Source organism: Struthio camelus, chromosome 21 (genome assembly GCF_040807025.1).
Source record: "Struthio camelus isolate bStrCam1 chromosome 21, bStrCam1.hap1, whole genome shotgun sequence".
NCBI classification, from domain to species: Eukaryota; Metazoa; Chordata; class Aves; order Struthioniformes; family Struthionidae; genus Struthio; species Struthio camelus.
The window spans coordinates 10,252,984-10,254,829 of record NC_090962.1 but is presented as its reverse complement, the minus strand read 5'-3'; positions in this window follow the sequence as shown (position 1 = coordinate 10,254,829).

Below are 1,846 nucleotides of genomic sequence, written 5' to 3'. Positions count from 1 at the left end.
CCGCCTGGCCGTGCCGCCACAGCGCCTGCGCAGAGCCGGCCCCGCCCCGGCCCTCAGTGCCCCTCCTCCGCGCCAGCACGCATGCCCAGAGCCCCGCCTGCCCAGAGCCCCGCTCCCCCCGCCCACCCCCCCTCTCCCCCTCTCCCCCTCTCCCGCGGGGCAGGCGCAGGCGCAGTGCCGCCCTCCCCCTGGGGCGTGTCCCGCCCCGGGAGCCCACGAGCCGCGGGAGCCAATGGGGAGCGCGCGGCGGAAGGGGGCGGGGTCTGTGGGGGGGAGGCGTCCCGTCCAGGCCGTGGGGGCGGGGCCTGGGCGGCCACGGCTGCCGCTGGCTCGGCCCTGGCCCCGGCCGGCGGCGCCTCCGCTCTCGGGGCTCGGGAGAAGCCGCGGCGGCCGAAAGCGCCGTTCCCGGCGGCCGCGCGGGGAGCCGCGAGCGATGCCGCAGCCTGTGGCGTGCTCGTGTGCCGGGGAGGCAGCGACTGCTCCCTGGGCGCTGGGCCCGAGGGTGGGGAGGGCGTGGGGGGCGGCGGGGCTGGGCCGGCCGGGAGCAGTTGTCCGCCAGGGCAGCCTCTGCTGGGAAAGGCTCCTGCCTGGGAGCGGCTGCTGCTGGGCCGCTCTGCTGGGGGGCCTGTGAGGCTCTCTGGAGGGGACTGGGCCCCGAAGCCTGGGCTGTGGCAGGGGGCAGGGGCTGTCGGAGAGCCCCCAGGGGAGCCCGAGTGGTGCTTTCAGGCAGGGAGCAGCAGCACACACGGGAGGATGCGCAGGGTGCGCGGGGGCCGGCCATGCTGGCTCCTGCCCTCCCTCGCATTATCGGCACCGGGGAGGTGGGCACGGCCATGTGGCGTTGCACCAGGGATGGCCTCGTGCCCAGCATGCTGTCAGATGTTCGCTAACTTGAGGGACCTGTAAAGAGCAAGGACTCCCGGTGCAGCACGGCTGCCCCCTTATAAGTGTTTATTGCTTGCTCCTACATGGCAGTCTTACAGTCTTACAGCTTGTTTGCTGCATAACAAGATCAGCATACGAGCACACAACTGTTCCCTCCGCACACAGTAAAATGATGACAACACACATTATACATTGTGAAATAAGAGAAGCTCCGTGTCCCAAGCTTTCCAGAAAACCACGTCCGCAGGGACTAATGGTCGCTGTGATGTAGTGTGTTGACAGCGCCAAGTGTTTTCTGAATCTCATGGAACACTGGATTGTCATTTTGGGGTATAAAGGTACAACGGTCTTCCCCAGTGAGGGTACAAAAGGTGCCTGTGGCAGCTAGGAGGAAGCTGAGTGCCCCCTGATTTTACAATGCCATTTGCTGTATTGCTGATAGTTCAGCGGTAAGGGCTTGCACAGCCTCACGAGTAGGATTGGCTATGCTTTCCCAAATTAGCGCTAGCTTTTCCCCACAGGGCCGTGGTCGGTGCAGCATAGTGTAATTCTCGCTGCCAAGGGTTAAGCAGCACTAATATGGAGTTTCCTCCTCCTCTGGTTGTCTCGGACCAAATTGTTACAAAGGTCCCCAGGCATTCACATCCTGCTAGGTAAGCTCAGGACGTGCGGAACGGATGAGTGGCTGGTGAGGTGGACTGAGAGCTGGCTGCATGGCAAAGCTCAGAGGGCTGTCATCAATGGCGCAGAGTCAAGTTGGAGGCCTGTAGCTAGCGGTGTCCCCCAGGGGTCAATACTGCGCCCAGTATGGTTTAACTTGCACATCAGTGACTTGGATGTAGGGACAGAGTGCACCCTCAGCAAGTTGACTGATGATACTAAACTGGGAGGAGTGGCTGACACAGCAGAAGGCTGTGCTTCCATTCAGAGGGACCTGGACATGCTGGAGAGATGGGTGGAG